The following is a 20737-nucleotide window of genomic DNA, read 5'->3' on the forward strand; positions in this document are numbered from 1 at the left end:
AATACTCCTCAGCAGAGTGACTGATTTTTCACAGAGGCAGTGAGTTGTGAAAACCGAGATAGAGAGAGAGAGAGAGAGACGAGTGATGAACAGAACAGAGAAAAAGCATGCAGGACACAGCGCTCCACTCAGCCAGCGAGGCTCCGCTGCTCTGCGTGAGTGTGTCACTGTCTCATGTGGGCCCTTCAGTCCTCGAGGCATTTTGTTCCCCCTCCCTGCGCCGGCCCCCAGCCCTGCTAATCCTTTTGAGACACACACACGCACACACATTTCCCAAGGCTCCGAGGCGCTCTACGCTGCTGCTTATCTTCGCACTCCACCGAGCTACACATACACACACACACACACACATGCACACAACAGATCTCAGCTCTGGCTAAAACTCCTAAAACGTCTACGCTGCACGTACACGACGTGACGAAACTAGAACACTCCCATTATAAAACACTGAAGATGTCTATCACTGAATGTGATTTTGTTTTGTCCACTATAACGTGATCATTCTATTTTTTGTGCATTTGCAGATCATTTAATTGATTTTAACAATCATCCGGTTATGTTGTAGTGTAGACATCTTTGTTGATTATCACTATCTGCGTTTCAGATTACAGATTTGCGCAAAAATTGTGCGATATTTTCTTAATATCTATAAAAAACTATTGCGAAATGACGGCGTTTACATTAACTGATGTTATACGACTGATGCGATAAGTCATTCCAAAAATCATGGCAACAGATGTTGGTAGGTTTACGTATATCGCAGCCACTGCACAAGCCATTATTTTTAATCGAAGGAGACATAGGCTTGTTATTCAAGCTTGTTATCTGGAGTGGCCACGTATGAGGTGTTTCTGGGTGTTTTTCCCTCCTATCTGCTTTAATGTCTTGATAAATTGTGGCATTTTGTTCTTTAGAATTTAGTATTTCCATGATACTTTTGTCTTTTTTGATTTTAATGAAGAACTGTCTTGTCTTCTGTCCAAACATACCGCACCCTCTTTAAAGAAAGATCGACTTTTACGTACACCAGTTGACCTGTAAATGCGAAAAAACTGTTTCCATTGCAGTTTTGCGAAATATTCCTTTTTCGAATTGACTGAAAAATCCCCTCATGCGAGCGTAAAAGCGTATTTGCGATATATGGGAGTTTTTGCAAAATTGACTATTGATATTTTCTATTTCAATTTGCACAATTTGAAGGGTAATGGAAACACGGCTACTGGAGAGTTAGTTGTCGCAATGCTCGCTTGCAGTTTTGTTGACTATAAAATGCTCTAGTTATTTTTTTGCATTGCACATTTGCTGTGTAGACAGCTGCACTGATTATCACGAGTTTTGTTGCGTCATTGCACTTGTTTTAAGTGTAGATAGCTTTGATGATGAGTCTACAATGGTATACCAATGATATAACGTTCTAGTTTTGAAGCAACACGCATTTGCTATGTAGATGGCTTGGTTGATATAATGGAAGCATCTTAGTTTGTGACATGGCATTCTTGCAGTGTAGACATTCTTGTCATTGTAGTTTTGTTACCTTGCTTCGCTTGCAGTGTCGAAAGATTTACATTTATGAACATTCATTTTGTTGCATTTCTCACTTGCAATGTAGGTTTCATTGATTATAACGCTAGTATTCTAGATTTGTTGATTATAATGCAAGAATTTTAGTAGTCGCATTGCACTCTTGCAGTGTAGACAGCTTTGTTGCAGCAATTAGCACTCATATCATGCAGACAGAGTCGCTGATTATAACAAACGTTCTAGTTTTGTCAGCTTCCTTTGTTTGCTTGAAGTGTCGAAAGCAAGTTGCATTTATTAATATTGTCGAAAGCAAATTACATTTATTAATATTAGTTTTGTCGCATTGCTCACTTGCAATATAGGTTTCTTCAACTCGATCTCACGGCAATTCGTACGTATTTTAAGAGTTGGTTAATTTGTATGAATTTGTACGTTTTTTGCTAAATCGTACATATTTTATGAGTTGCCCAATTAGTATGAATTCGTAAGAATGACCTACCCCTGACCCCGCCCCTAAAACTACCCATCACTTGGGTTTAGACAAATCATACGAATTCATACGAATTAGCCACCTCGTAAAATATGTACGAATTGGTCGTGAAATAGCGTTGGTTTCTTGCATAGTCAGCTTCATTGATTATACTGACAGTGCTCTATAGTGTTGTCGCATCATAGCTGACTCTCTACTCCACCCTGTAATTTACCACAGTTTTAACAATTTGTGCGGGGTTGTTTCATTCCTATATAATTAATATTTCACAATTCCGTGACATAAGATGCTTTGAAGAGCCTCACATTTTTTCTGGAGTGTTTACACAGGGGTCAGCCACGATGCAGATGTCTGACTGTCATTTATGGTTTATGGACACGGAACGTCATCCTTTGAACACATGAAAAATGAGAGAAGTTGTATTTTTAGGAACGCCTTAACCAAGGTAAAATCAGTAATAAATAAATTCAATAATAATCACAATTTTTTATTTCTTTGCAAAAGTTTTCACAAGTGTTTAAAATTCTCTTCTCTAGCAGATAATATCCGATGCCGTTTGGAAGAATTTGACTGATAATATGCATTTTGTTCATGCACGTCTTCAAGTCAGTCTGTTTTCTTCAAGTCAAGTCAAGTCAAGTCATCTTCATTTATATAGCGCTTTTAACAATGTAGATTGTCTCAAAGCAGCTTCACAGAGATAAATGTATAATATAACGTAAGATTGTTTTGGCTTTATAGCGGTTCTTTAATAAAGTTATTTTCCAGCTAAAGTTAGTTTTGATTGATTCGCTTCCGTCGCAACGATCATTTGTTTTTAAATTAGGGCCGCCAAGACGACACCATTCTCTCTACACAGACTTTAAACGCGAACCTGTGAGAAACGCTGATGGCGTTCAGATGCACATTAAGAACGAGTTCTATAGTTATGTGCGTTTGAATATATGTGTGCAGGTTTGGAATTCCCTACAAACCAAACCTAAACAAATTACTGGTGTTTCCTTATAGTTTTGATTCAGAATTTTATTTTATTTTATCAATTCGGGGTAGATACGCAAATTGAGTTTTCCCGACGACGCGTTATCTGTAGAGTGGGAAAGGGATCCTCCATAGGGAGAGACTAGTTGGCCCTTCAGCACTGCATTGACATCGGGTCCAGGCGAAGGTCCTTCATCAGATCTGGAAACGGCCTGGATCCGGCAGGCTGCGGGAAAACCTTGGGATAAACAAAGACACTAAAATTAGCGTAGATGCCATTCTTCTCATGATGTAACAAGTACATCAGGATTTATGGGAAGTGTTCCCGGTTCCAGCTGACCTAATCTATGCAGCCTAATATTGAATTATAGAAGTCTATAATGTATTATGTGAACGCTATGTCAAAGAGATGTGTCTTTAATCTAGATTTGAACTGACAGAGTGTGTCTGCTTCCCGGACAATGGTAGGAAGGCTGTTCCAAAGTTTTGGTGCTAAATAGGAAAAGGATCTACCGCCAGCAGTCGATTTAGATATTCTAGGTATTATCAACTGGCCGGAATTTTGAGATCGCAATAGACGTGAAGGAGTATAATGCGTTAAGAGCTCGCTCAAGTACCGCGGAGCTAAACCATTTAGTGCTTTGTAAGTAATCAGCAATATTTTAAAATTGATGCGATGTTTAATAGGGAGCCAGTGCAGTTTTGACAGAACCGGGCTAATATGGTCATACTTCCTGGTTCTGGTAAGAACTCGAGCTGCTGCGTTTTGGACCAGCTGTAGTTTGTTTATTAAGCGTGCAGGGCAACCACCCAGTAGAGCATTACAATAATCTAGCCTTGAGGTCATGAACGCATGGACTAATTGTTCCGCATTTGTCAATGAGAGCATATGACGTAATTTAGATATATTTTTAAGATGGAAAAATGCGGTTTTACAGATACTAGACACGTGACTTTCAAATGAAAGATTGGTATCAAAGAGCACACCCAGGTTCCTAACCGACGACGAAGACTTAACAGAGCAGCCATCAAGTGTTAGACAGTATTCTAGGTTATTACGTGAGGAAGTTTTTTGTCCAATAATTAGAATCTCTGTTTTTTCAGAATTTAGAAGTAGGAAATTACGAGTCATCCAGTTTTTTATATCAGCTATGCATTCTGTTAATTTAGTGAATTGGTAAGTTTCGTTAGGTTTTGAAGAAATATAGAGCTGAGTATCGTCGGCATAACAGTGGAAGCTAATTCCATGTTTCCTAATAATATCTCCTAATGGCAGCATGTACAGAGTGAACAGCAGCGGTCCTAGTACTGAGCCCTGTGGTACGCCATACTGAACTTGTGATTGATAAGACATCTCTTCATTTACTGCTACAAACTGATAACGGTCAGATAAGTATGATTTAAACCATGCTAGTGCAATTCCACTAATGCCAACATAGTTTTCTAGTCTATTTAAAAGAATGTCGTGGTCAATGGTGTCAAACGCAGCACTAAGATCGAGTAACACTAATAGAGAGACACAACCATGATCGGATGATAAGAGCAAATCATTTGTTACTCTAACGAGAGCAGTCTCAGTACTATGGTATGGTCTAAATCCGGACTGAAAATCCTCGCAGATATCATTTCTTTCTAGAAAGGAACATAGTTGTGAAGATACTGCCTTTTCTAGTATCTTTGACAGAAAGGGTAGATTCGAGATCGGCCTGTAATTGACTAATTCTGAAGGATCAAGTTGCATTTTTTTAACAAGCGGTTTAATCATAGCCAGCTTAAAGTTTTTTGGTACGTATCCTAGAGACAAAGAGGAATTAATGATATTAAGAAGAGGATCTATGACCTCTGGAAGCATCTCTTTCAGTAGCTTAGTCGGTATAGGGTCTAACATACATGTTGTAGATTTAGATGATTTAACGAGTTTAGTAAATTCTTCCTCTCCTATAGCAATGAATGAATCAAATTTTTCCTCAGGGAGACTACAATGCACTGCCTGATGCGATACTGTAGTAGACGGTTGCATAGTTATAATTTTATCCCTGATATTATCAATCTTATAAGTGAAGAAGTTCATAAAGTCATTACTGCTGTGCTGCTTGGAACCTTCTGTGTTTGAAGCTTTCTTTTTCGTTAGTTTAGCCACTGTTTCAAATAAATACCTAGGATTATGTTTATTTTCTTCTAATAGGTTTGAAAAATAAGCAGATCTAGCAGCTTTTAAAGCCTCTCTGTAAGCAATCGAGCTCTCTTTCCATGAAATGCGAAATACCTCTAATTTTGTTTTCTTCCAGTTGCGCTCCATTTTTCTGGCTGCTCTCTTAAGGGCCCGAGTGTGCTCGTTGTACCACGGCGTTGGATTATTTTCTTTAATCTTCTTTAAGCGCAAAGGAGCAACTGTGTCTAAAGTGCTGGAAAAGAGAGAGTTAAAAGTTTCTGTTGCAATATCAAGTTTTTCTAAGCTATCCGGGATGCTAAAATGATGAAACTGATCAGGAAGATTATTAATAAAGCAATCTTTAGTAGCAGAAGTGATAGGTCTAACATATTTGTAACACGGAGTCGGCTTTGCAGCCTTGGCTAAATGTAATTTACACGAGACTAGATAATGATCTGAGATGTCATCGCTCTGCTGCAGAATTTCAACGGCATCAACATCTATTCCATGTGATATTATTAGATCTAGAGTATGATTACGACGATGAGTAGGTCCTGACACGTGTTGTCTAACTCCAATTGAGTTTACAATGTCTTTAAATGCCAATCCCAATGCATCTTTTTCATTATCGATGTGTATATTAAAATCACCAACAATTAGTACTTTATCTGCAGCCAATACTAACTCTGATAGAAAGTCCGCAAATTCTTTGATAAAGTCTGTATGGTGCCCTGGTGGCCTGTATACAGTAGCCAGCACAAATCTCAAACGTGATTTATCATTTTTACTATATATTTTTACATTAAGCACTAACACTTCAAAAGAATTATATTCGAAACTTGATTTCTTAGTGGTTTTGAAAATATTACTATAAATTACAGCAACACCACCCCCTTTGCGTTTCAGACGGGGTTCATGTTTATAACAGTAATCTTGCGGGGTGGACTCATTTAAAGTAATGTAATCGTTTGGTTTTAGCCAGGTTTCTGTCAAACACAGCACATCTAGGTTATTATCTGAAATCATATCATTAACAATGAGTGCTTTTGAAGTAAGCGATCGAATATTCAGCAACCCAAGCTTTATCATTTGCTCATCTGTATTATAGCTGTTTTTTATTTGTTGAACATCAATTAAATTTTTAACCTTAGATAGGTTTAAACATTTTTTGGATTTCCAAAATCGGGGAACAGACACAGTCTCTATATGATGATAGCTAGGTGAAAGAGGCTCTATGTGATGGGATTTATCTGACCTGGGTGACGCGAGGCCGCTAGCAGACGGTTGGTTTAGCCAGTCTGTCTGCTTCCTGACCTGGTGCCCAATTTGTCATGTTTGAGCTCTAAGACTATGAGCCATATTACTAGATAGAAGAGCAGCACCATCCCAGGAGGGATGAATACCATCTCTTTTCAACAGGTCAGGTTTGCCCCAAAAACTTTTCCAATTGTCTATGAATTCTATATTATTACACGGACACCACTCAGACAGCCAGCGATTCAGTGAACACAATCTACTAACTATCTCATCACTCCTGCGAACAGGAAGGGGGCCAGAGCAAATTACAGTGCCTGACATCGTACTTGCAAGTTCACACACCTCTTTAATATTAATTTTGGTGATCTCCGACTGGCGGAGTCGAACATCATTAGTGCCGACATGAATAATGATCTTAGAGAATTTACGATTAGCATTAGCCAGCACTTTTAAATTTGCTTTGATGTCAGGCGCTCTGGCTCCCGGCAAACATGTGACTATGTTCGCTGGTGTCTCTATTTTCACGTTCCGTGTGATCGAATCACCAATTACTAGGGCACAATCAACAGAATTCTCAGTGGGTGTTTCACTGAGCGGGGCAAATCGATTTGTTGTGGTAATCGGAACGGAAGAGTGGTTTTTTGATCCGCGACTAGAGCGATCCCTCACTGTCACCCATTTGCCCGGCTGCTCAGGCACTACTTCAGCTGGAACCGAATCATGTAAAGAGTTCACTATGCTAGGCGCATCCAAAATAGTATCTAAAGCTCTAGCACTCTTACTATCCTCAATTAAAGTTTGGATGCGTGTCTCTAATTCTGAAATCTTCTCTGTCAGCCTAACTGTCTCCTTACATTTATCACATATAAATCCTACATTGCCAACAGAGAAGTCTATGCTAAACATGTGACATGAAGTGCAGGTGACAATAACAGGACAAGACATTACTCACCGTGTTTGTTGACTGATTATTACTTACCTGAGCTTTTATGAACTCAAAGGCGCGAGCGCGCGAGAGAAAAAATAAATAAATAAAACAGCTGAGCGCACGGGTGGCGCGTTAACAGGCTAGCAGTAGCGAATTAGCGTGTTGTGTTAGTAGTAACGGATGCTAGCGATGTCAATCTGAGATGTTGGGTAAGCTGTATTTAGTATAAACAACTACAAATTGTAGTAAATGATGGTTCAAAACAAAGAAATACGAGGCTAAGACGGAGCTTACAGCACCGAGGCAAACACACTCACAGCAGGCAGCGAGACTTCTTCCAACTTTTCTATTTCTTTTCCAGCACGGACTTTCAGTCGGACTCTTGGCAGACTGTTAGCTGTCCCATAATCCTCTTTGATGCAAGAAGTAGAGGTCAGGGCAGGGTCGTGGTTGCTGCGAGAGCGCACATGCACGCAAACACATGCACCAGGAATTTTATTCTAGGCTGACTTCCTCTGATCACTGCAGATTTTCCCAACAGCGCAGTCTGTCTCTCTCTCTCTCTCTCTCTCTCTCTAAACATCTGCGTGTGATCGGAGTCGCGCATAAATTATTCTCCGGCAGCAGCGCCATGTCTGCGTCTCTCTCGTTTTTTCTCTTGCTCTTTCAGATAGCAAATGATTCCGAGTCTCTGTGAGATTGCGATGTCTAGGCAGTGGCACCTACGCGATGGCGCTGCATTATAAAGACGGCGGCCTGTGCCGTCGTCGAGTTTCTTTAACATCACTTTAACAGCAGTCACACAAAAGGACATCCTGTTTCCTGGAACACACACACACACACACACACACACACACACACATTTAGTCCATTGTGAGCTTTGAGCACTCTCACTCTCTTGGTTAACCCTTTACAGCATCTCCCTCTGTATGCAGACCTCTACAGTTCTTTTACTTTTTTTTTTGCATCTGCCTGACTGACTTTTTCTCTCTGTCCTGTTTGTTAGTTTATGATTTTGATATGTATATTGATTTTATTGATTTGACTTGTCTTTTGATTGAGACTTTAACTGTGCGATAGATACTTTTGCGTGACGGCGTAATTATTTTAATTAAGATGGCCACATCTTGTCAAAGACAAGCGGGAGAAGGAGACAATACAGATGAGACGGAAGACAAAGGTAAGAATTATATGAAAAAGCGACAGTTAAGCAAATAAGAGAGTTTCGACTGGGGAGGAAGAAGAGAAAGAGTTGGTGAGACAGGAAAGAGATAGATGGGAAAGAAACATAGATGATCAAGATGTGACAGAAGGAGATGAGAAATAGATACGGAAAGGGAGAAAGTCATGAAACAGAGAGTTAAGGCAAAGATGAGAAAGACATGAGGTAATGATGAGAGAGATGTGAGACTACTGAGAAAGAGATGAAACGAAAGGAACAAGATGAGACAGAATCGAGAAAGGCAGCAATGTGAAAGACAGAAAAGCAACGGCAATGAGAGAGAAGGGAGAAAGATGTGACAAAAATGAAAAAGATGATACAGGGGGAAGACAGCAAGGAGAAAGAGCGGGAAACAGGCAGAAGTGTTGGAGAGACGGCAGCCGTCGGGTGTGTATGAAGCGACGGGCGAGTAGACACCTCTGCAGTATTTAGCAGAGACTGTGTGTGTGCGTCTGTGACAGCTTTTTGCATGACTAATGTGCCAGTGAGAGTCTGAGTCTGCGTTTACTGCCGCCCAGAGCTGCCCAAGACCAACAGCGCCGCCCGACCAATGAATATTTAAAGCCTGTGTGTGTGTGTGTGTGTGTGTGAAGCTAGGATCATTTATTAATGCCGGCGGAGGGAGAGAGATGAATAGATTGGCTGTGTACACAGAGTCAGGGCCAGGATGAGGTGAATGGCAGAGCTGTGTGTGTGTGTGTGTGTGTGTGTGTGTGTGTGTGTGTGTGTCACCCTGCGCTGTCTTCTGTTTGGTCTGAGGGACTGAAGCCCTGCGTCTATTTATAGATCCATTATACATCCATTATTAATCTCTCAATCCAGCCCTGATGAAAAGAGAACCATCACCCGAGCAACCGGACCACAAGCGCACACACAAAAACACACACATACACACACACACACACACACACACACACACACACACACACACACACACACAAAAGCGAAGGCTAACCATAGCAGGTCGCAATATGATCAAATGTATGCAGATTTCATTTGGTCAACATAAAAATGAATTTACATTGATTTTTGAGAAAATATTTTGTGAAAAAGTTAAACTATGCACACGAAAAATCCTCTGTGGATACGTAGGCCTATAATGTTTTGTATGTTTAACGAGTTGTATGTTTAACTAGGCAAGCATGGGGGCGGAGCCTAGCCATATCTATTTTCATATTTATTTTCATTTTTCGGTTTATCGTTTTAATCAAATCTTTGCGTTAAAATTCTTAATTATTAAAGTCCACACGTGGCTTTGGCAAACTATTTTACTTCCGTAATGTAATGTGTCTTTGTGTAAATAAAATTAATACATAAAAATTAACTAATTACTAGCATCAATGAGTAAAAAGTTGGATACAATTAGTTAGTGATGACAATGTCTTGGCTCAGTTTTGATGTTTGGCTCATGATCTCAAAACATCTTTATATCTGCAGCCTAATCAAACATCTTGGTTGCTATTAAACTGTGCTTGTATCTTAGGCTAGATCATGGGATGAATTAATCGCATAAAACCATAGATTTCACTCCCAGGGTTTTACCATACCAGCCCAGGTTTGCTTTCTGCAAGAGGAGAAAGAGCCTTGGAGAAATAGACCGAGACAACGTGGAAAATAAATTGCAAAGTTGCTGTTATTTAGTTTCAATAATGTTATGCATTAACTTTAAGATTCATAAACACTGTTTACCGCTGCTGATGTGGAGTTTCTCTGAGGTTAAACGAGCCGTAGGCTGTATGAAAATGAAGTGTGTAACGGTTAGCTTTTCGACCACAAGCCTTTTACAACAGGGTTTTCCCCAATACAGGTGCGCATACATAGAGGGACGGATTGACTCATACCGAGATTAAGAGCTGACAATGAGCAAGAACGAGAAAACGTGAGTGAGAGTGAAAACACACTCACGCACACACATAGAAAGCGAACAGAAAGATTTCGCTCTGATAATGTGTGTGCGAACGAGATGTTTGTCGTCTACTTTGCCTAATGAATAATCACCATCGCTTCGAGTCCTCTCTCATTTTTCAAAACCTCGCGCTTTTCTAAGCGCAGCAAGACGTGTGTGTGTGTGTGTGTGTGTGTGTGTGCGCGCACTTCCTGAGAGCCGAGCAGCATTAACTCTGCCTCCGGTTTCCAGCGGCGAGAGGAAGGGAAAATTAATTCTGCACAGGGGAGAAAGTGTGCACCCGGGAGAGGGACGCTAAAATCTGAGGTGCAACCCAACAGAAGGGGTATGAATGGGTCAAGAGTGTACGGCGCGCTCTCGTAAAACACATAAGTGCACGTTCACACGCAACATGGGCCTATTGGATTATGACGGTGAGAGACGGAGCCGAGGATTTCTCATTTTGAACCCCTGACGTCCCTGTAATACATTTCTGATAAATGATTGTGTTTCAAAGTAATGAATTAGCCTCATTAAGCGGATGACTGGATCTCAAGAAAGGCGAGGGAAAAACTCCGAAGGGGGAGGTGCGGGGGGAGCGATTTCATCAGCGAGCGAGCGGAGATAAGAGAGCGCGTGTGTGCGTCGGAAAGCGGGAGGCGGGAGAGAGAGAACGGGCGTGTGTCTGCGCAGTAGGAGAACAGAGGAGTGACAAGCTTTGTGCGGAGAGATGGAGCGAGCGAGCGAGCGCAGGAGGGAAGCCGTGGAGGGGGGAAAGAGAGGGGAGGAGGGAACCAGCCTGGTGGGAGATTAAGAAGGGCTGTTTTAGCACAGCGTTCCCGCTGGCTTCTTATCTGGATCTTTGATGCCGCTCGCGAGACCGCGCTGCACAGAGATTCGGCGCGGCTGCGCTGAGGCGTTTTTTCTCTGTGCTTAACTTTTCCCCCTCTTCTTCTGACTTTTTTTTCTGAAATGGCAGAATCTCTGCATTGTTTAGGTTTGCGAAGCTCACCTGTGCTGCCCTTTTCGCTGTGCTTGTTCCCTGTGGAACATAAAGAATAAGCTGTAGGACTATAAACATAGCCAATGTTGATGTGATCTGTATTTTAGTTTGTTGTTGTTGTTGTGTGTGTTTCAGTTCTCTGTGTCCTATTTCAGTTCTGTCTGTCTGTATTCTATATATTTTTATTATTCATGTCTGTATTTCTAATCTTTGTTTTGTGTCTGTTTCTCTGTTGTGTAGCCTATAGTCTATTCTATTTTTTTGTCTTGTCTGTTTTAGTTCTGTCTGTCGTCTGTATTCTATTGTTTTTTAATCGTGTCTGTTTTTAGTTATAACTTATGACTGTTGTGTCTAGCTATTCTAATTATTTCACATCTGTGTTTCAGTTCTCTATGTTGTGTCTGTTTCTATATCGTGTCTTTATTCTGTGTGTGTGTGTGTGTGTGTGTGTCTGTAGTTCTCTCTGTTGTGTTTCAGTTCTGTCTGGGTAACACTTTATTCCGATGGTTCACTTACCATCTACTATAACTATTTGTAACTGCATGTCAACTACTAGACACTAGAGTAGGCCTATTATGGCTCGTTTCCACCGAGCGGTACGGTACAGTATAGTATGCTACGCAATTATTTCCGTTTAGATTGTCAGAAGTTGTGAATGGTACCAAAATACCAAAACGTACCGGACCACTTTTTTGGGACCCTTCCATTGGGGTACCCAGCAGTCCGGTACCTAAAGGGTGGAGCTAGACTTACAGCAGAACGTTGATTGGTTGACAGAGAATCGTCACTTGCGCATTCTACAAGGGGAATGACAACATGGCGCCATTTTTTAACATACAGTTGAAACGCTATACCGTTGCAACACAATGTAGGCGCGCAGAGGTACCATGGCCGACCCAGGAGGTGAATATCGTTGTTTACTGTGTCGCTTTCTTCTTCTTGCGAGAATGACGTTGATTACTTTCCGGCATACACCACGCCTATCAAGTGATGTCGATCGCTACTTTCCGCCATACACCACGCCTATCAAGTATAGTGTTGGTGGTGGAAACACAAGCCGGATCAGGGATTACCGTCCCGAATTGCACTGTACTGTAATGGTATGCTCGGTGGAAGACTGTTTGCTTCTGCTATCACTTTTTTGGATGGTCCCAAACAGACAGTCTACTGACTATAAGTAAATTTGCAACTGAGGGGCTGTTTACACTACACCGTTTTCAACCAAAAACATTAAACTTTTTATGCTTTTTGGCCATTCGTTTACACGACAATGGCGTTTTGGGTGCCTGAAAACGCAACGTTTTGAAAACGGGTTTCAAAGTGCAAGTTTTTGAAACCGGTCTCCGTATAAACAACAAAAACGTGAATCTCTGAATACGATGACGTCATGCTGCTTATTACGTGTTCAGTCTATAGTGTTTCATCGCCATCTAATGGCCTGGCAGCAGAATACAGCGTTTTTAGTAGTTTTCGCGTATCCGTAAGAATGGGGATCGTTTTAACAATGGTGTCGTTTGTACGTGGAAAACTCAAAGGAAAAACTTCTCCGTTTTAAGCATATTGTTGTCGTGTAAACGTACCCTAAATATCATCTTATTCTACTAACCCTAACAGTCTACAAAGAGTCTACAGTACTAATTCTCTAATGATAGTTAGCTTATATGTAGTTGCAAAGTTACTTAGTAGATTGTCTAAAGTTGACCATCAAAATAAAGTCTGTATTGTAGTTTTTTTCCCCCTAGTTCTCTGTGATGTGCCTGTATTTATCTGCTGTGTTTGTTGGGCTATTGTAATTTTTGTCTGTTTCATTTTTCTGTCATGTCTGTATTCTAGTTCTGTCTGTCGTATCTGTATTCTAGTTTTTTGATGTGTCTGTGCTTCAGTTCTGTCATATAGTAGTTTTCTGTCTTGTCCGTGCTTCAGTTCTGTCATATGTTCTATTTGTCTCTTGTGTGTGTGTTTTAGTTATGTGTCCTATCTGTATTAGTTGCTTTCTGTGTCCATTTCGTTTCTCTTCTAATATGGTTTTTTTTAGTTGTCTGTTGTGTCCGTGTTTCAGTTCTGTGTCATATATGCATTCCTGTTCTCTATCACATCTATATTGCGGGTTCTCTATGTTGTGTCTGTCGTTCGCATGTGGCGGTAAAAAGCTGTAAGCCTGTAAGCGTTCACCTCAACACGGCACATATGGAAACAATGGAGCCAACAGCTGTCACGGGGTGTGTTTGAACGGCCTGGGAGATGGAGGAGCTTAGGGGATGGGTGTGTGTGTGTGTGTGTTTGCCGCGTGCACAAACAAGTGGCCAAAATCAAAACCCCACGATCTGTTGAGTGTGAGTCAGTCTTTGGGGAAAGAGCCCCCTGTTTAGCGAGAACAATGAATTGAATCCGAGGATAAGACAAAGCGGGGCAGGAGGCAAAATGTAGGCAATAAATTTCAATTGCGTGCTTTTCTTCCGCTCCGGGCAGTTCGAGAGACAGAGAGAGGTAGGGAGACGGATGAGAGAATGGGGAAAGCAATCTCTGCCCATCAACCATAAATCACTAACTAGCAAAAAAAACCTGGATATAACAACATTTTTCACTGAGTGCAAAGCGGAGATTAGGAATGCTAAGTCACGGAAAGCATAACATCTTCAAACCTTTTCCTCCCAAAAACACAACCACACACCCCGCCATTTCCATTTTGACATCACATGCTGCACCTTTAATAAATTTCAGTGTTTTAAGGACTCTGTGATTATAATTTCAGTGATTTGGATTGACACTTGATGCCCAAACTAAAACCTGCATCCTAAAGCAATTCGCTAACCATCCCGCAAATCTCTGCTCTGCTTGAGAGGCACGATACGTCTTTTTATATGAGTTCACACACACACACACACACACACACACACACGCAGCCTTCCAGTGCTGATTAGAAAATGCATTATTCATTATAAATCTGCACACGAGTCACACAGACGTGGAAGAATAGAAAGAGATTGAAAGAGAGGGAGAGGTAGGTAGAGGGTGTACCATTTTATCAATTTTCCCTCTCGAGAGGATGGAAGAAGTGTGTAAATGTGTCAGGGAGCGTGTGTGTGTGTGTGTGCACGTGTGGGCGTGGCTGCCCTTTGGGACGCGTTGACCCTCTAATTGACCCTGTCCTCATAGTCACCGGCCAACACGCACGGATCCAGCGGGGCTAAACGCTCGCAACACTCCTGCCTGCCAGTCAAATCCACGGGGGGGCTGACACTCTCCAGAGCACACACACACACACACACATTAATATTCAGTGTGTGTGCGCGTGTGTACAGACCCCGTCCCTGGTGGCCGCCTGCTACGCCGTTCCACAGTGCAGCGGTCCGTCGAGATTTAGAGACCCGAGACTGCTATTACTCACCAGCTGACAGCACACACAAACGCACACTCGCACACACACACACAGACGGCAGAGCAGCTTGGAACGCCCTCAACAACCGCGGCACGACACGAATACAGCAGTACAGCGAGGCAGCAAATACTGGCTGAGATACCAACATGGAGAATAACAATCCGAGCTCTCACTGAAACCTTAATGTCTTTGATTTCAACCGACACCTGAGCGCTCAAACATTTTTGACCTTGTGCAAACAGAGTTTGTTTTAATTTGCAAAGTGGATAAACAACTGCTATTAATTTGTGAAATTCTCTTGTTAGCCTCAAAAAGTCTCTTTACGAAGAAACACTCCCAATTTTTTATCCAAATTACATAAACACAAACTGGATTAAGTAATAATCCAAAATCCACAAAGTTCTTTCTTGTGCAAATGTAGTTTATATTGATTTGCAAAAAGTATATATATATTGTTTGCCTTAAAAATATATAAAAATCTGTTTTCTTATGAAGTACAGAATAAGAAACACTCAGATTTTGTATCTTATAAACACAAAGACTTTGACCCCCCCCCCCCCCCCCATATATATTAAATGTTAAAACTTAAACATGAATAATAATAATCCAAACTTTGCCCAAAACTCAAGTTTTTGTTCTTGTGAAAATGTAGGCCTACTACATTTAATGTACTTTATTTTCTTGTTATTGTTAAAAATTCTTGTTTGCCTAAAAAATTTAAGCAAAATTTACAGAAACAGCCTGATTCATGAGTGCTTCTTTGTATTCGACAGACGCTTTTATGCAAAGCGACTTACATTGCATTCAAGGTACACGTTTACATTTGATCAGTTCTTGCTTTCCTTGGGAATCGAATCGAACCCATGATCTTAGCATTGCTAGTGCTATGCTCAAATGTTTGAGCTATAGGAATGCATTACTCTGTTCTATTCAGGGAAATATACAGTGATTGTGTAATTTTTTATGCAAATATGAGTTTTCACAAACAAAATTATGTTTATTCCCTATCTTTTTGATCCAAAATAACTATATTTGGCTATTTAAATGCTGTTTTTTTTAAACCCAAAAACATGTTCACGTTTAGAGCATGGAATACAGTGTGGTCATACGATGAATATTGGGCTAAAATTAAGAGTAAAATCAAAAATCCATTTATTCGTGAAACTCTCTGCCTCAAAAATGTACGAAAAATGCTATTTGTAAGAAAACCAGACTTTTTTAAGCCGATCACACACACATGCACAAGCATCGAGACCGTGGTAAACTCAGACGTTCTGTGAAAGCCCCCAGACAGGAATTTTCCGATAAACAGCCACACACTCGCAAGCATACGGCCGCGCTATGGGGGAAATAATGACATCATGGTCACGGCAGGTCTGCTGGCAGAGCGTAGGCGACTGTGGGCTGGGGAGAGGAAACGCCACTATGTGTGTGTGTGCGTGCGTGTTTCCTGAAAAGGCTGGGAAACACTAGCGTCGGCTGGGGGAAAAAAACCTTTGAGGCTGTTCATCAAGCTGTTCATGGAATCCGTGTGTTTCACTAGCGGAGACTTCCAGCGGAGAGAAAGGAAAGGAAGGATTGATGAGGTCCGAAAGACGATAGTAGGTGAGAGGAATGAAAAAATGACAGCGCAATAGCAAACTGCAGGGGGAAAAGGCTCCAAAAAAGTGTGAAAAGTGTGACTTTTCCAGATGAATTTTCCACATGCTTTCAGTGGGAATTCAGGAATATTTAAGCTAAACATGTGTCTTAGTGTTATGTGGTGTAAGTAAAGCCCGATTACATGTATTACACTATTAGTGGAGTTGAGAAACACAAAGTGGCAGTTTTGACCTTGACTTTTGTCTCTTTCAAGGTCACAGAAACTGAACAATGTGGTGCTTGGTTCTGATCAGATCTGGTGAGCCTCTCTCAGAAACGGACTACATTTCAACTGACTTAAAAAGTTGAACAGTGACGTAACTGATTGAAATCTGCCTTCAAATGTTGCTTTTTCTTGACATCTCCCTGCTGTCCCCCCTTTTAACATAGAGACGAAAAAAGCTCCTTTCCGTTGTCTATTTTCCCAGAATCCACCTGAAAGCAGGCGGCACATATTAGTTCATTCTGTATCAAAAGACAAATGCTTACTATCCAATTTTACACTGCAGTGAGAGATATCAAAGATGAGATGTAACCGCTTGAGTCATCTTTGGCCGGCAGACATTGACATTTTAGACAATCGATTAATACAACCAGACTTCAAGGAGTGTTTGGTCAGGTCTTAAAGATTCGTCCTGCTGAGATCAAACTTGAAGAGAGTCTGTATTTATATACTACAGATAGTTATGGTTCTGAAATTTGCTTGGATCAGGCATATTAAAAGTATTATACAACCTTGACTGCACATCCTTTAAAATCCCAAAATCGTTCATTAATATTAATAACAGTATTGCTTATTTTTATTATTATCACACACACACACACATATATATACATATATAATTATTAAATAATAAAATAATAATTAATAAAAAAATTGTAATACATTCAATCATTTATTGATCTGTAATCCAATTGCTATTGCTATTATTTATAAAATATTAAGACACTAAAAGCTGCGAGTGTGATTTTGTAATGACCTTACAGCAACAACCAATGAGGTTCATTCTCGTGTTACACAGCACGTTTGAGCTTCAGCAACAACCAATGAGGTTCATTCTCGTGTTACGCAGCACGTTTGAGCTTCAGCAACAACCAATGAGGTTCATTCTCGTGTTACGCAGCACGTTTGAGCTTCAGCAACAACCAATGAGGTTCATTCTCGTGTTACAAAGCACGTTTGAGCTTCAGCAACAACCAATGAGGTTCATTATTGTGTTACGCAGCACGTTTGAGCTTCAGCAACAACCAATGAGGTTCATTCTCGTGTTACACAGCACGTTTGAGCTTCAGCAACAACCAATGAGGTTCATTCTCGTGTTACGCAGCACGTTTGAGCTTCAGCAACAACCAATGAGGTTCATTCTCGTGTTACAAAGCACGTTTGAGCTTCAGCAAGAACCAATGAGGTTCATTCTCGTGTTACGCAGCACGTTTGAGCTTCAGCAACAACCAATGAGGTTAATTCTCGTGTTACACAGCACGTTTGAGCTTCAGCAAGAACCAGTGAGGTTCATTCTCGTGTTACGCAGCGCGTTTGAGCTTCAGCAACAACCAATGAGGTTCATTCTCGTGTTACACAGCACGTTTGAGCTTCAGCAACAACCAATGAGGTTCATTCTCGTGTTACGCAGCACATTTGAGCTTCAGCAACAACCAATGAGGTTCATTCTCGTGTTACACAGCACGTTTGAGCTTCAGCAAGAACCAGTGAGGTTCATTCTCGTGTTACACAGCACGTTTGAGCTTCAGCAAGAACCAGTGAGGTTCACTCTCGTGTTACACAGCACGTTTGAGCTTCAGCAAGAACCAGTGAGGTTCATTCTCGTGTTACGCAGCGCGTTTGAGCTTCAGCAACAACCAATGATTAGTTTTACGATCTCTTTATGAACATTTTGAAGCGTCAAAAAGGTAGTTGAGTAGCTGTCAATGGAGGGACAGAAATCTCTCAGATTTCATCAAAAATATTTTCATTTGTGTTCCGAAGATGAAGAAGGCTTACGGGTTTGGAACAGCATGAGGGTAATTAGAGAGTATTAATGACAGAATTTGCATTTTTGTGTGAACAATCCCTTTAAACACTGGTAAAATCACTCTAGTGGGTTGTTTAATAGAAGAAATTGCTTTATACACGAAAGGAAACTTTTTGATTGTTGTCGTTGAATCTTGCACATGGTTTTGACTCTAAGACATACACATACACACAGGGATTTCTTTCAGGGTATGGCAGGTCTCGGCTTTTACTCTTCAGTGTTCCCAAACGATTCTAAAGTATGTTGTCCGTTGAAACCCATTAAGCTAAAGCATAGCAGAAAGACTCGCCCGAGACCTTTTCAAATAAATGTGTGTTCCAATTTAAACGGATCGGCCGAGATTTTGGAATTTGTTTGCCCAAGTACCTTTGTTTACTCCAGGGTTTCTCTGGCAGAACATGCACGCAGCGGCACAAAAACATGTTTATGTCTGTGTGTTTTCCTACTCGCGTTTACCAGCCAGACCAAAACTACCTCACAAAACCACACATTCATCAGACTTCCGAAAGAATATTCTGAGTTATTTTCTATGGATCACATTTATGCCATGCTGCTGATTACCACAGAGATAAGGGTCCTTGTTCTAACCCAATAGATAACCTTCAAGATGAAGAGTTGCTAAATGCAATAGATAAAATAATGATTATTACCAAACAGGTTTACAATGAGAAAGGATTTTAATTTATCTGAATTATTTATTAGATATATTATATCAGATTATTATTATACTATATTAAGACATTATGTTAATATATTAATTATTTTACATAATGTAATATAATTAATACATTATAAATGTCTGTAATACATTAAATTATATTTAATATAATTATTAAACATTTAATTATATATTATTTATGTTATAAATTAAATGTATTATTATTATTCATTATTATACATTTATTTATTTAAAAAAAATTTTTATTTAAATTTACAATTATAATATATTATTTACAGCATATGTATTTCTTCATTCTTTTTTTTTTGCCCAAGACAAATGTTATACACAAGCGTGCAGTGTGTGTGTGTTAAAAAGCGCTTCTTGTTATGCAAACAAGAGTTTTATGTACGTTGCAGTGCGCGTATATATGTGTGCTTGTGTCTGTAGGGGAAGCGCGAGCGTTGATCAGCTGGGAACAAGCGTTTGTGTGTGTATTTGCGTGTCGGGCTCCCCGTGGCGCTGCCTGCCAGGCGCTGTCACCAGCCCGTGATTGACAGCTCTGATAAGCGGTGAGGCAGGCTGCAAATTCTGCCAGTGCACGTCACGCTCAACGTGTGTGTGTGTGTGTGTGTGTGTGTGTGTGTGTATGTGAGGCGGCCTGCGAACGCTGCCAATGTACGTCACACTTACCCTGTCTGCCTCATATCAGTCAGAGAGCGAGAGAGAGAGAGAGGCAGTTAGCGGAATGAAAGACTGCCGCAAGCCGGAGAGGGAAGTAGAGTGCGGAAGAGGGGAGAGAGGGAGGGAGACAGACTGTCAGGCGAGAGCAACAGAGAGGAAAAAAAGGACCGTAGAAACAGACACAAGAGACACGGACGGAGGAAACTCGAAGACAGGTGGGATGGTTTCACGAGGAGGAGAAGGATGGTGAGACGAAGAGAGAGAGAGAGAGTTTATGTGCAGTTCACCTGCAGAAGGAGAGGAACATATTCCCTTGAGTTACAGCAACATCGGCCTGCTGCTTGTGTGTGTAAACAGCACAAATACACAAAAATAGACATTCACTTTTAGAATATTTCAGGTTATTTTTCCACTTATCGTTATGAATTTCAAGTAAAAATAAATGGGAAAAACATTTAACGCTTACAACAAAAACGATAACTATAACGATAACTGATAGCTATTAGGGTCCACAGCAATATCGTTCTGTTTATTATGCTCCAGTTATGTCGTTTACCATTTTAAAGGCCCTGTTTAAACCTGGTATTAAGATACGTTTTGGTCGATCGGATCACAAGTAGACGAGGGAGATACATTCCCGTTTACACCTGGTGTTTTAATCCGTCTCTTCTGTCCACTTTTAACCACTTCTGTCCTGATTTCTTCGAGGGGAGGGTCTGTGGTCGGGTAAGTGTAGAGCTTTTTCAGATATTTCGATCTATGGACAAAATAAGCTCGCGCAATATACATATGAATGCGGGACATTTACAAATGACACTACGGGAAAACACACGGAGAGCAGCAGCCTTGGTTGTGCTGTGACAGTCGCGAGACCAGCCGAATGCTGTGAGTGCGAGATAAAAAATC

This window comes from Rutilus rutilus (assembly GCF_951802725.1).
Source record: "Rutilus rutilus genome assembly, chromosome: 8".
Classification (NCBI taxonomy): Eukaryota; Metazoa; Chordata; class Actinopteri; order Cypriniformes; family Leuciscidae; genus Rutilus; species Rutilus rutilus.